At 39.5% G+C, this 14,012-nt stretch overlaps 1 pseudogene; it reads right to left on the bottom strand.

The window, feature by feature from the left end:
- Positions 1–2,100: 2,100 nt before the first annotated feature.
- LOC119055415 (tubulin beta chain-like) lies at positions 2,101–4,024 on the bottom strand (annotated as a pseudogene).
- Between the last annotated feature and the right edge of the window lie 9,988 nt (positions 4,025–14,012).

Here is a 14,012-nt window from a genome sequence, read left to right as displayed (position 1 = left end):
TATAGAATCAGCTAAAAGACTTCCACAAACACAAAGCTTTCTCCCAAAAAGTCTCAGGACGTGAGTATTTGACTCTGCAAGAATTATTTGGTGATTGCTCTTGCACTGACTTTCTAGTAGAAAGGATCCTTCCTGATGCTTCTCACTGCTGCCTGCCTCCGCCAACATCCTGTCCAACAGAAGGGCTATTTACTCTCAGATCAAAGCCTCCCTGTGTGCAAAATGCCCATTGTTCATTAGTGAAATGTGACTTGCACCTGCTCCGCCGAGGTGTACTGCTTTCACTGTGTCCCTCTCAGTTTCAGCAGGCTGTAGCGAGATCACAGGGACAGTCACTTTGGTGACGAAGGAAGCCACGCTCTGCCAGTTAAAAGCTGGACCAGCTGTGCTGGTCCTGTGTGAACCAGGTGCCTACCACTTCCCCAGGAACCTGGTGCCAAGCCTTGGCAGCAGGGTGGACAAGCAGCTGCTCCTCCAGCCTCAGTCTTGTCTCTCTCTTTCTCCCCATCAGTCTGAAAATCCAAGAGCAGTCCCCTGGGAGGCCTGTTACAAAGAGGAGGAAAGAGAACTTTTAAAGACAGGGTTGCAAGGGTGATGATTACAGAAGGCTGGCTGAGGGCAAGAAAAGCAGGGAGCACAGTCAATGTGTTTCATCGAGTCTAAGCTTCTCATATTCTGAATGACATCAGCCTTAAAAGAGAAAAAATTATAGTAGAAATTCAGAAATCTCAGTGAGAAAATCATTTTTATTAAAAATATCATTGATATTATTGTTCATCATAGATTTTAAATCCATGCCAACATGGACCCAAATAAAACATTGATCATAATAAAACCTACCAGTCTCAATTCAGATTAGCAGACAACACCATGTGTCCTGCACAAGTGCTCATTTGCATGGGTTTCATGAATTAATGTGGACAGTAGCAGCAGGGAATAGGTTACCATTGGTTCCTATGAGATTTCCTGGTTACAGGTTTACTTGGCATTGTGACTCAGGAAATACTATTAGGCTATAATGAAATTATAAGGATTTGGGCTTTGAATTGTACATTGTCCTTTTTCTAGAAGATTTAAATACCACTAAGCCACTCAGTCAATTGTCTATGCCCCTTAAATGCTATCATCGCCTCATTACTCGACTAGGTAGAGCAGTAGTGAGCAATCCATTTGCCAAGTAAGTTACTTCTACCCCCGAAAGGCTGTTCCTTGCACATTGTCCTTAGGGATGTGGCAAAGGGCTCCTACCCAAGCAGTAAATCCCCATCTGAAGGGGAAGGGGGTGGGGACGAGTGTAAATGACAGTGCTGTGCAGTGACTCATCCCTTCGCTGACTTCACTCCCTTCTCTGTTTGCAGCCAGTTGGACAGCTGTGTGGGCCATGTGAAGTCAGGGAAATTTTTTGTTCTGAAGACCGGAAGATGGGGGTACAAAACAGATAAAACAGTGTATGCATGAGTGTGGAGCCATAATTGCGACATGACTTCATCTTCTCGGACCAGCCACAGTCACCACATTAGTCACCAGTGCTCGGAGAGTGAAATGAGGCAGGCCTGGCCATTAGGGCTCAGGTTTGGGAAAGGGCTCTCACTGGGTCACAGTGAGGTGACAGACAAATGCCTGTGTCTAAAGAATGTGGTCATTAGCTAGAAACTGAGAAAAATTAGGCTATTAATAAAATTAGACAAGGACCTTCCCCTCAAAATGTCCCTAGTGTAGGGAGAGAGACGGCTACGATGAGCCAGAAGTTAAAGCAACGCTCTCTGATCACAGAGAGGGAAGTATGCAGAATTGCTAGAGGCTTGAAAAACAGTGCAGTTGGGGCCACCACCAACACATTCTCTCGAATGTCAGCTGACCGCTCAGCTCCACCTGTAGGCTTTTCCTTGCTGCCCATCCACACTCACTCTTCCTGCTTCCCACAGACTATTCCAAATCTTCAGCATTCATGCTGGAGCCCGAGCCTCAACCTTCTCATACTGCAGGGGTCCGCAAGCCTTGGCTTACAGACCAAATGTAGCCCACTACCACTTTTATAAATAAAGTTTTGTTGGAACACAGAATATTTTTTTCAATTCCCATTTATTTTTGGCTCTTGAGGCAAAGTCTTTTTTTTTCAATATGAGCAAAAAACAAGTAAGTTCAACACAAAATAGAAATTTGAAGTGTAGGATAGGACAATAGCAACAGCAAAAGAAGAAATGAGATGTTACCAAAAGACAGAGGATGTCCTGTCCCTTCTCCTCAGGGGAATGACTACGACATTTAGGTGGCAGTACATACTTTTCCATATACCTACATTCCTTTTGGGGTAAGGAATATATCTGACATTTCATATACCTGATATTCCTTTTTGGGTAAGAAAAGGTGGGGAGAGGGAGAGCCTTCCTGGAGGCTCAGGACCTAAAGCTGGTCAGTCTCTTCCCCCTTTCTCCCCTCCTCCATCCAGAGCAAGGGAGGGGTCCAATGTAAGAGAGAGGCAGCGTGAAAGAGGGAAGGATCCCACTTGACAGAGAGGAGCAGACCAGCATGGAAACAGAGTTCAGGACAGAATTTGGAAAGAGACTGAAAATGGAGATAATACTGTTAACACGACCACCCAAAGCTGAGAGAGAAGCAGAGAAAAATACCTGAAAACCAGGACTTGAATAGCCTGAACCCTACTCTCCAAAATTGCTGCAGAACGGAAACCCCACCCACTTTCTATAGGGGCTTCTACCCGCTGTAGGCAGTGGTTCCCTTTCGCCTTAGCTACCACGTGGGCTTAGGGTGGTGTTTCATCACACAGCTCTGAATGGGATCTGGATGAGACCCAGCTCCTTGGAGAATTATCTTGAAAACAGAGGGGGAAATATTAACTGCACAAATGGGAGGAGTGGGCACTAGAAGGAAATACAAAGTTACACAGAATTGCAGAAAGCTACATTTCCCAGAGTGGAAAAAGAGAGGAAACAGTCCACAAACAAGTATCTATTGAGTGCCTATTATGTGTCAGGCACTTTCCTAGAACAGCCCCCCTAAAAAACACAGAGGCAGAAGATACAAATTCTGAGGGAGAGGAAAGGGGCAGTTGAGGAAGAAGGCAGAGGGAACTGAGAATCCCAAGTGATGGGGAGTGGCCTTAGGCCTCCACTTCTGCCTCCTCACCAAGATCTTCCTCCTCTTCTGCCATGGTGTCCTGGTACTGCTGGTCTCGGACACCAGGTCATTCATGTTGCTCTTAGCCTCGGTGAACTCCATCTCATCCGCACCCTCACCCAGGCACCAGTGCAGGAAGGCCTTCCAGTGGAACATGGCTGAAACTGTTCCAAGACACACTTGAACAGCTCCTGGATGATTGTGCTGTTGCCAATGAAGGTCACCACTGTCTTCAGGTCACAGGCTGGGGTGTCAGACAGCTGTCTTAATGTTGTTGGGAATCGACTCCACAAAGTAACTGATCTTCTTGTTTTACATGTCAAGCATCTGCTTGTCCACTTCCTTCACAGATATCCACCCATGGAAGGCAGCAGCCACAGTGCAGTACCGGCCATAACAGGGGTCACAGGCAGTCATCATGTTCTTGAAATCAAATACCTGCTGGGGGGGTTAGGGTAAAATGAGGGCCCAATAATGCTGATTTCCACAACTGGTTAGAGGGGCAAAGCCAGGCATGAAGAGGTAGGGGCATGGGAAGGGTGCTGTGTTGACTGCCAGTTTACAAAGGTCAAGAATGAGCTGGTCAGGGAAGCAGAGACAGGTGGTGATACCACCCATCGTGCCTGAGACTTTGGGTCGAGTACCCGTAGGTGGAAATGGTCCACTTGAGGATGTAGAAGCAGAGGGCCTTGTTATCAATGCAGTAGGTCTAATTAGTATTCTCTATCAACTCTGGACAGAGGAGGTGGCACTGTAGGGCTCAATCACAGTGTCCTCACTCAATGTCCTCACTTTATCAGACATTGGGTAAGGGTGCCGCACTAAAGGTGCTCATGGTGTGGTCAGAATATTCTTCACAGACCTTGCTGATTAACAAGGTACCCATTCCAGAGCCTGTGTCCCTGACTAGTGAGTGGGTCAGGTAGAAGCCCTGCAGGCAGTCATGGCTCTCAGACTTCTGCACCGTATCCAGGACCAAATCAACCAGTTCAGGCCCCTCTGTATAGTGAGTGACCTTTGGTCCAGTTGTTGCCTGCCCCAGACTACCCAAAAACAAAGTGGTTTGGTACAAAGATCTGGCCAAAAGGACCCAAGCAAACAGAGTTTATGGTCCCAGGTTCTAGATCCACCAAGATAGCACAAGGAACATATTTTCCTCCACCTGTGGCTTAATCGTAATACACAAAGATGCAATCCAGCTGTAGGTCACTGTCTCCATGGGAGGTGCCAGTAACATAAATTATTTTGGACATTAGCTAATCCTCAGATGTTTTCTCTTTGATGCAAAATTGTGAACAGTGTGTTATATTTGGATAATGGTACTTTCACAGTAAATTAACAATAAATTAAAAGGTGTACTCATACTTCCCAAATTTTGTGGGGAAAAACAGGGTCAATTGTATACTGGTTTAGTTGCAGGTGCATTGAGACAATATATTTGGAAAGTTCTCTTGGGTCAGTAGGGAACCAGTAAGGAAGACTTGGAAATGCTCTCTTGCTTATACCAATAAGCAAACAATTCACAACCATAGTGCATTTCAAGCTCCCAGAGAAGATAACACTTATACTCACCCTCAGTTAATACAGTCCTACAGTTCAATGGTGCTTGATGGTTTAACAATCCTAAAAATGACTGGCCAAGTTGCCTTTTTAAATTCATACCTGAATTGAATGCCTACCTGGGTGGTCCATCTACACTGTGACTTATGACCACAGTGTTCCATATACTCTTACATGTATGGCTTTTTATTTCATTGACAACTCACTGGACTTTCTGGATGCTGATCACTGAGACACCCAGAAAAGTATGCGGTTTTGCATTTATAAAGGTGATTGTAATTTTTATTCTAAGCTTCACCAGGAATTTCAAGTTTGTATGTTATATTCTCAGACCCTGAAAACTACTGATAAATGATTATTAAAAGTAAAAATTATTTCATGTAAACTTTTAGGAATGAGTGTTGGAAAATAAATGTTACACATAATAGAATCTTATAGGCATGTTTAATTTATTAATTTTTCATATCTTTATTGAATAAATACTTGAACTGGGCGTACTGGCCTGGGTGCACTAGGAAAGATACCCCTTAGCCTCAGTGTGTCATATAAAAATAATGTTTACACTACACCGGAGTCTATTACATGTGCAATAATAACAATGTGTCTAAAAGCCTACATGCATACCTTATCTAAAAATGCTTTATTGCTGCCCTGGGCAGGTGGCTCAGTTGGTTGGAGCATTGTCCCACATGCCAAAATGTTGCAGGTTTGATCCCCAGTCAGAGCACATACGGAACTGATTGATGTTTCTCTCTCTCTTTCTACCCCACTTGCTTTCTTCCTCTCTCTCTAAAAATCAATAAATGTATCTTCACGTGAGGATAAAAAATTATTGCTAAAAAATGCTAACCATCATGGGGGCTTTCAGTGAGTCACATCCTTTCTTTGGTGGAGGGTCTTGCCTTGATATTGATGGCTGCTGACTGATAAGAGTGGTGATTGCTGAAGGCTGGCGTAGCTGTGAAAAGTTCTTAAAATAAGACAATGAAGAAGTTTGCCACATCAATTGACTACTCCTTTCACAAACAATTTCTCTTTAGTATGCAATGATGTTTGGTAGCATTTTATCCACATTTTACTGTAGGGTAAAACTTCTTCCAAAATTGAAGTCAATCCTCTCAAACCCTGTCACTGCTTTATTGACTAAATTTATGTAACATTCTAACTCCTTTATTGTTGTTTCAACAGTCTTCACGGCATCTTCACCAGGAGTAGAGTCCATCTCAAGAAACCACTTTCTTTACTCAATCACAAGAAGCACCTCCGCATTTGTTGAAGTTTTATCATGAGATTGTAGCAACTGAGGCACATCTGCAGGCTCCACTTTCAATTCTAGTGCTCCTGCTATCATCTGCACTTACTTCCTCCACTGAAGTCTTGAACCCATCAAACTTACCCATGAGGGTTGGAATCAACTTCTTCCAAACCCCTTTTAATGCTGACATTTCATCCTCTTCTCATGAATCACAATGTTCTAAAAGATGGTGAATTCTTTTCAGAACGTTTTCAACTTACTTTGTCCAGATTTTTCAAAGGAATCACTATCCATTCCAGTTATAGCCTGATAAAATATATTTCTTAAATAATAAAACTTAAAACTTGAAATTACTGCTTAACCCATTGGCTACAGAATGAATGTCGTGGTGGGCATGAAAACAATATTAATCATTCGTCCATCTCCATGAGAGTTCATGAGTTTCCAGGCACACTGTCAATGAGCAGTAATATTTTGAAAGGAATCTTTTTTCTGGACAGTACGTCTCAACAGTGAACTTTCAATATTCACTAAGCATGTTGTCAAAAAATATGCTGTCCCTTAGACTTTCTTGTTGTATTTAGAAAACATAGGCAGAACAGATACAGCATAATTCTTAAGGGCCATAAGATATTCAGAATGGTAAATGAGCATTGATGTAAACTTAAAGTCACCAGCTGGATTAGCCCCTAATAAGAGAGTAAGACTATACTCTGAAGTTTTGAAGCCAGGTGTTGACTTTTCCTCTCTAGTTATGAAAGTCCTAGATGGCAACTTTTTTAAATGTAAAAATCTGTTGTGTAGTATAGCCATCTTCGTTAATTATCTTAGATCATGTGGATAATTTGCTACATCTTCTACATCAGCACCTGCTGCTTCACCTTGCACTTCTTTGTTATGAAAATGGTTTCTTTTCTAAATCCTCATGAAACATTCTCTACTACCTTCAGAGTTTTCTTTTGCAGCTTCCTCACCTTTCTCAGCCTTCTTAGAATTAGAGAGAGTTAGGGCCTTGCTCTAGATTAGGTTTTGGCTTAAGGGAATGTATGCCTGGCTTTATTTTTTACCAAACCACTAAAACTTTCTCCATATCAGCAATAGGCTGTTTTGCTAAAGTAGCATTTTTAATTTCCTTTTAAAATTTTTTTCTTTCACTTAGGATAATGTTCTCTATTTCTATCCATGCTGTCACAAAGGGTAGGAGCTCCTTCTTTTTTTCTACTGCAGTGAAAGACAAATATCATGAGATCTCATCTATAAGTTGAAGTTAATCAACAAAACAAACAAGCAAGCAAAATATAATCAGAGACATTGAAATAAAGAACAAACTAACAGTAACCAGGGGTGAGGAGAGGAAAGGGATAATGGGGGAAAATAAGTCTATCAAGGAACATGTATAAAGGACACATTAACAAAGCCAAAGAGGATAGGTTCAAGGTTGGAAGGCAGGGGTGGGTGAGGGACATGGTGGGGTAAAAATGCAGACAATTGTACTTGAACAACGATTTGAAAAAGGAAACAAAAAAGAAATTTTCCTTTGCACTCACAGCTTGACTAATTGTTTGGTGCAAGAAGCCTAGCCTTCAGTCTATCTCAGCTTTTAACCTAACTTCCTTACTAAGCTTAGCCATTTATAGCTTTTGATTTATAGTGAGAAAAGTGTGTGTCTTTCTTTCATTTGAACACTTAGAGGTCATTGTGGGATTATTAATTAATCTAATTTTTTAATTTTCATAACTCAGGGAATAGAGAGGCCCAAGCTGAGGGAGAGAAATGTGGAAAGGCTGGTCAGTGGAGCAGTCAGAACACAATACACTTATCCATTAGGTACACTGTCTTATAATGGGTACAGCTTGTGGTACCTCAATTACAGTAGTAACTTCGAAGATCACTGATCACAGATCACTGTAAAATATATTATAAAAATTTAAAAGTTTAAAATATTGTGAGGATTACCAAAATGTGACACAGAGAGCAAATGCTGTTGGAAAAATGCTGCCAAAAGACTTGCTCAACAAGAGGGTTACTACAAACTTTCTATTTGTGAATATTCAATATCTGTGAAGTGCAATAAGGAAATGCACAATAAAACAAGGCATGCTCATAATGACAAAAAATCAAATGTAAATGAACACAGTGTAACTAGAGGCAACACATTTTCCAATTAGTGCTACCTGATAGGAAGATCTGGAGAGAAATTTGTGAGGTGTTTGGAACATAGACAAAGAATAGAAATAAAAAGAATAAAACATACATAAAAGAGTTAATTTAAGATTGAATACTCAAGAGATCTTTCATATATAGCTCACCTCTCTGGCTGACCTTGGTCTGAGTGGTGCTAATTATAAAATCATGAAGATGCCTCAATTTCTCATCTGGTCTTTTCAAGCATCATGGCTTGAAAGAAAACCCCAGGTGTCAGGAACCTGGACTGAAAAAAGGGGGATGTTTGATCTTTGGTTTCCTGTTTACAGTAACCTAGGAAAACTGCTTCTTGGACTGGCCCTCTCTCCCCTGGCTTCTTCTTAAAGTTGGGCCCAGGGATGGATGGAGAGGATGGTAAGAGAGTAATTAGACCAGGGATTCACACCCTTCCTAAAGACTCCCCACTCAGAAGAAGGTCACTGCCCCTCCTCAATGGACCAAAAGTATTTTGTGATTAGGCCATCATAGCACTTTGAACATTTTCCTGGTACTATGTGTTTGTATACATTTACCCATTTCCTCCAAAGTATATCATACTGTACTAGATTCGGATAGTATTGTATAAGACAAAATAGGGTACAATAACAAAATCTGAGATTTCAGCAGCTTTATACTAGCATTTTTTTTCTCCATCATACAAAGTCTGATGTAAGTCAGCAAGAATTTTCTTCATGTGGAAATCATGGGCCCAAACTAGCTCTACTGTGTGCAACTGTTACATCAACACATCATTCCCAGGTCATGGCAGCATGGGGTAAAAGAGAGGAAGTCATGTACTGACTAAGTACTTTAGTCCATGATTTGTATGAATATCATCTTCATTCACATCTCATGGCTAAAATCAATTATGGAGCCCCAGCTCCTGCAAAGGACCAAATGGTATAATCTCCTGGAAGGAGAGAAGAATTCAATACAGTAAGCACTAGGAGTTTCTACCACTTTGATCTCACTTGTACTGGTAATCCGGACACCTGAACAGGAACAAATGCATATTTGGTATTGAGTAACAATTTGCTGAATTGCGTTGACTTTACCAGATAAACTGAAGGGAAATCTTCCCAGAAGATGAGATCAGGAAATCCCCTTTTAAGTCCTAAGTCCAGGAAAGGAGTCTGTTTCAGAGAAGGACCAAGAGAAAGCTTATTGCTGAGGGGTCCGAATGAATGAATTAAGACAAGAATGGTCAATAGCATCACATGCCACAGAAGAAATAAATAAGAACATGACTGAAAACAGGCCATTCGATTTGACAATTAGGTCATTAATGGCTTTTCTCTGGTGTGGGCCAAATCTCATTATGGTGAGTTTTAAGAGGGATTCCAAATCATCTCAGAGAGCTAGAGTTTCATTGTATGGATGTTGGTCAAAACAGATGGCTGTTGGAGATTTGTGGATGCTTTGTTACTCTGAGATTTTTAACCCTAATAAAATTTCTTGCCATGAATAATAAGAATTATTATTAATAATAGGAAGAATTACTATTGTTTCTTATATTATTTCTTATTATTTCTCTGCAAAAATAAGAATAACTATTATTCATCCTGCCCTTGCTATGTGTCCAGCACTTTGCTAAGTACTTTATTCACATTATTGCTAATATTTAATAACAATCCTAGAAAGATGAAATTGTTATATTCTGGTCCCATAGTTAATATGTACTACAGTGAAGATGAGGACCCAGTTATGCTTTGTTTCAACATTTGTGTTCTTTCAACTACAGCACAGTCCTGTTTGCCAAAACATGCTGTGGTTAATGCTGTGGATATTAGATCTGGGACACTTCTGTCAAGGTAGATTGGCTCTCTCATGTTGAATTAGACTATCCTTTTATTTTTAGCTTCAGAATCATTCCATTCTGAGAGGCAGAGTGATTATTACAGATATTCTGAATTGTCATTCCGAAATTCTCCTCACTTATAGAGATAAATTTTGCAGTGTATAAGGTATCCAAACTTTCTTCAGCTCTGTCTTATTTTGCTTACTATTCATCATCTCATCTTTCCTTTTACTGATATAAGTAATAATTCGGTAACCATAAATTATTTTTAATATTAGCTAATCCTCAGATGTTTTCTCTTTTATGCAAAATTGTGAACAGTGTGTTATATTTGGATAATGGTACTTTCACAGTAAATTAACAATAAATTAAAATGTGTACTCATACTTCCCAAATTTTTGTGGGGAAAAACAGGGTCAATTGTATACCGGTTTAGTTGCAGGTGCATTGAGACAATATATTTGGAAAGTTCTCTTGGTTCAGTAGGGAACCAGTAAGAAAGACTTGGAAATGTTCTCTCGCCTGTACCAATAAGCAAACAATTCACAACCATAGTTCATTTCAAGCTCTCAGAGAAGATAACACTTATACTTACCCTCAGTTAATACAGTCCTACAGTTCAATGGTGCTTGATTGTCTAACAGTCCTAAAATGACTGGCCAAGTTGCCTTTTTAAATTCATACCTGAATTGAATGCCTACCTGGGTGGTCCATCTACACTATGACTTGTGACTGCGGTGTTCCATATACTCTTCCATATATAGCTTTTTATTTTATTAAAAACTCACTGGACTTTCTGGATGATGAACATTGAGACACCTGGTACACCTCACCTATTAAGTCAGAAATGTATGCAATTTAGCATTTATAAAGTTCATTGTAACTTTTATTCTAAGTTTTACCAGCAATTTCAAGTCTGTGTGTTACTTTCTCAGAGCCTGAAAACTAAAAGGTTATTAAAGGTAAGAATTATTTCATGTGAATCTTTAGGGATGAATGTTAGAAAATAAACACTAAACATAATGGACTCTTATAGGTGTGTTTCATTTTTTTAATTTGTCAAATATTTATTGAATGAACACTTGAAGAAGGCAGAGTACTGGACCGGATGCAATAGCAAAGATACTCCTTACCCTCAATGTGTCATAAGATAGCAGGAAAAGGAAACTGAGTGATAGATTTGCATAAGAAACATGTGAAGCACTATGTCTACAGGTGCAAAGTAATATAAAAGTCTATGTTAAATTTCAATATACTTTCAACATCCAATTTAGAGTAAATAAAATCAGGTACCACATGGCAATTATTTCACTTTCACAGATTCATTCCAATTTTTCCTTAAACAGCAAACTCTTCTTACACGTATTTCTACTATAATCCTCGTCTGAAAGTTTGATCTCTGCCTCTATTCTACACAGTTTTTCCTTACACTGTTGATCCTAACCCTAGTCCTAGCCCTCTTACTTTCAATTGATAAACTTGGCTTTTACTTCTGGAAAAAATAGGAACCATCTTCCTCTATCTAATCAGTGTTTTCCTTCTTCCTTTTGTAAAATGAGGGAAGGGAACACCTCATCTCTAAACAAGGTTCTACGCTTCAATTATATTCTGGGTCCTGCCCCTCCCCTGCTTTCAGAACTGACTAATTGGGTTGTCTTCTCTTTTGCTCTGATCTTAAATCTGCAATTAAATACATTTAATGCTCATTTCCAGTTTTTCATCAAAGTTTCCCCAGCATTGCTTGGCTGACAGTTCAACCTCTAATAGCTTCCTCAAAATGGGCTTATATGATTAGTATTCTCTGGGTTCTTGCACATTCAAAACTGCTTTTCAGTAGTATTAGACATGAAAGACATCTTGGCCATATAGAAAGTCTCTGGTTCATTGTTCCTTTCTTTAAATACCTAATAAGGAGTGATCCACTGACTTCTGAGATTGATTTGTATCATTTAAAAAGTCTAATATCTTTAAGGGTCTTCTTTAAGAAGAACAAGTAAAACAGATTTTAAAATATGAACAATAAAATGGCAATAAACTCATATCTGTCAAGAATTGAATCATAAAAGCAAAATGAACTAACAAATAAAACAGAAACAGCCTCATAGGCACAGAGAATATTTTTTGGCAGTTGCCAGGAGGAAAGGGGTTGAGAGGATGGATAAAAAGGGGGAGGGATTAAGAAGTACAAACTGAAGGAGCTCCTCCCCTTCGCAAAAGCATGTTTGGAACTGGAGAGCATTATGCTAAGTGAAGTAAGCCTGGTGGTGAAAGACAAATACCATATGATCTAACCTATAAATTGAACCTAATTAACAAAACAAACTGGCAAACAAAATATAGCCAGAGACATTGAAATCAACAACAAACTGACAATAACCAGAGGGGAGGGGAGAGGGAAATAACATGGGGAAGAAAGGAAAGGGATGTAAATGGACATGAATGAGGGACCCATGGAGGAGCTAGGGGAGGGTGGGATTGAGGGTGGGAAGTGGGCATGGGTAGGGCCGGGGAAAGTGGTGGTGGGAAAATGGAGACAACTGTATTTGAACATCAATAAACTAAAAAATAAAAAGCTTGAAAGAAAAAAAAAAGAAGTACAAATTTGTTGTTATGGGGCATGTGGAGTGCAGCACAGGGAATACAGACAATGCTATTCTGGTGACTGTGAATGTTCTCAGATAGGTGCAGGATTTATCAGGATGCTCACTTGGTGGGTTGTGCAGTATCTGGGCACTGGAGTATACATGTAAACTAGTATAGCATTGTATATCGACTGTAACTGAAAAATAAAAATTATTCTTAGCAAAAATTCTGACACCTGCCAACTTTGTTTTACCAAAAGTGACTTGATATGTTTATCTGTTGGTTCAAAATATATTTTATTTTTTCCAAACACTTTAGATTATATCTTGATGTTGCCTTTTCTTGATCAATTTCCCCAGATGCATGTTGAGCCCTTTAAATATATAGATTCATGCCTTATTTTTAGAAATGTTTGCTTGCATTCCATTTTTAAATATTTGTTCTGATCTTTTGTTTCAGTTTTCTCCATGGGAGACTCCATATGTATATGTTTGCTTGTGTTTTATTACTGTCAGTTCTTTCTCTAATTTTTTTATCTCTTTATTTTGTTCATTTTATTATTAATTTTCTTAAATATACCTTGTCCCCTATGGTGCTTTCAATAATGTCTATTCTTCTTGTGTTCTAATTTAGTCTCTTATTTATGAAATAATTGGTCTTTTCATTTCCTTCACGATTCTGCCAAATCCCATTTTCACTTCCTCCTTTAATTTATTCATCATCTTGTGCTGTCCGGTCCTGAGTTATTGTATTTCTGCTTTGTAAATCTTCATTAATAATTGTTATTACTCCTTTAACTTTTATCTATACATAGAATGTTAAATTATAATTTTTATCTGCTTCTTGGCAATAGCTTTCTGGTGCATTTCATTCATCTACAGGAAAATTTTCCTATCCTTTTCCATAAGTTTAATAGTATCTTTGTATAGGTCAGGGATGTCAAACTCATTTTCACCAGCAACCACATTAACCTCATGGTTGCCTTCAAAGGGCTGAATGTAATTTTAGGACTATATAAATGTAACTGCTCCTTAACTAGGGGCAAGGAGCTTGGCACTGCCGTTGGGTAGAAACAAGGTGCCAGGCCAGATAAAATAAGGTGGAGGGCCAGATTCGGCCCACGGGCCTTGGGTTTGCCACCTGTGGTATAGGTGCTCTTTCAACTCTTGTAGTTCTTGTTCTTGTTCTTGTTCTTGTTACTCATATTTGAATAAGTTTAATTTTCCTGGACCAGCTATTTGCAAAGGTTACTAGAGGGCAGAGGGAAACACTAAGGGGTTCCCATCTGCCAAATATTACAGCTCGTGAGTTCCCTCTACTCCCACCTATTGCAACAGACTACTTCCTTTTTAAATTATGCCTCAATTTCATCACATTTCTTTTGCCTTTAAGGTTCTAAATGGCTTCTACCAATGTGATCCTCCAGTTTCTTCACAGCCACTGACACAAGAGATGCATCTCTTACCTTCCAAGATAGCACCTCCACTTTCTGTT

Source organism: Artibeus jamaicensis, unplaced genomic scaffold (genome assembly GCF_021234435.1).
Source record: "Artibeus jamaicensis isolate MK-2021 breed Jamaican fruit bat unplaced genomic scaffold, CSHL_Jam_final contig_482, whole genome shotgun sequence".
In the NCBI taxonomy this organism is placed as follows: Eukaryota; Metazoa; Chordata; class Mammalia; order Chiroptera; family Phyllostomidae; genus Artibeus; species Artibeus jamaicensis.
Note: the sequence above shows the minus strand (reverse complement) of the source record. Positions and strands in the feature narration are given on the sequence as shown.